Below are 1854 nucleotides of genomic sequence, written 5' to 3' on the forward strand. Positions count from 1 at the left end.
GCGAAACAAGTGTTGCGCTAGCCTACTCAAAATGCAAGCCACCTACCACAATTCTAGTTTAGATAGTGTCTATTCACACAATAGCTATGACGCTACCCTATGTTGGTGTGCTCTCAAAGACTAACTAAAGAGCCACACCAACCAAGCAAGCAAGCTCTCACAACTAGCTACACTAAAGAGCTTGACAACTAGTTTGCGGTAAAGTAAAGAGAGTGATCAAGAAGGTTATACCGCCGTGTAGATGAAGGAACCAATCAATCACAAGGATGAATAACAATGAAGACCAATCACCTCAGAATCAATGATGAACACAATGATTTTTACCGAGGTTCACTTGCTTGCCGGCAAGCTAGTCCTCGTTGTGGCGATTCACTCACTTGGAGGTTCACGCGCTAATTGGCTTCACACGCCAAACCCTCAATAGGGTGCCGCACAACCAATCACAAGATGAGGATCACACAAGCCACGAGCAATCCACTAGAGTACCTTTTGGCTCTCCGCCGGGGAAAGGTCAAGAACCCCTCACAATCACTATGATCGGAGCCGGAGATAATCACCACCCTCCGCTCGACGATCCTCGCTGCTCCAAGCCATCTAGGTGGCGGCAACCACCAAGAGTAACAAGCAAATTCCGCAGCGAAACACGAACACAAAGTGCCTCTAGATGCAATCACTCAAGCAATGCACTTGGATTCTCTGCCAATCTTACAAAGATGATGAATCAATGATGGAAGATGAGTGGGAGGGCTTTGGCTAAGCTCACAAGGTTGCTATATCAATGAAAATAGTCAAAGGTGTGAGCTTCAACTGGCCATGGGGCTTAAACAGAAGCCCCACAAAATAGAGCCGTTGTATCCCTTCACTGGGCACAACGCGGGGTGACTAGACGCACCGGTCCGATCGACCGGACGCTGGCCCTCAGCGTCCAATCACATGATCCATGCCACGTGTCCCCTGCTTCAAATACTATTCATTAGATTTCAACTGGTCATCTCTTGACTGGACGTAGCGCACAAACTGACCAGTACGCTCAGCCTCTAGGCATCCGATCGTTTCCAGTAAGGTTCTAGAAATGATTTTCTTCGACCGAACGCATTCGGTCATGCTTGACCGGACCCTGCCAGCGTCCGGTCACACAGTGACTTTTCTCAGCGCTGCCTGACAACAGGACCGGACCCTGGACCTCAGTGTCCGGTCAGTCCAAGACCCAGTGTCCGGACGATGACCGATGCTGGCGTCTACACTGCCACACTTGACCGGACGCGCTGGTTCCACAGGGACTAGCGTCCAGTTACCTTGTGACTTGCGAGACTAACTCCTTTTCACATTTAACTTCTTCACCCTTGCTTAAATGTGCCAACCACCAAGTGTATCACCTTGTGCACATGTGTTAGCATATTTTCACAAACATTTTCAAGGGTGTTAGCATTCCACTAGATCTTAAATGCATATGCAATGAGTTAGAGCATCTAGTGGCACTTTGATAACCGCATTCTGATACGAGTTTCACCCCTCTTAATAGTACGGCTATCAAACCTAAATGTGATCACACTCTCTAAGTGTCTTGATCACCAAAACAAAATAACTCCTATGGTTTATACCTTTGCCTTGAGCTTTTTGTTTATTTTTCTCTTTCTTCTTTCCAAGTCCAAGCACTTGATCATCATCATGGCATTATCATTATCATGCTATGATCTTCATTTGCTTCACCACTTGGAGTGTACTACCTATCTCATGATCACTTGATAAACTAGGTTAGCACTTAGGGTTTCATCAATTCACCAAAACCAAACTAGAGCTTTCAATCTTTCCCTTTTTGGTAATTGATGACAACCCTTTCACAAAGATATGAAT

Source organism: Miscanthus floridulus, chromosome 1 (genome assembly GCF_019320115.1).
Source record: "Miscanthus floridulus cultivar M001 chromosome 1, ASM1932011v1, whole genome shotgun sequence".
NCBI classification, from domain to species: Eukaryota; Viridiplantae; Streptophyta; class Magnoliopsida; order Poales; family Poaceae; genus Miscanthus; species Miscanthus floridulus.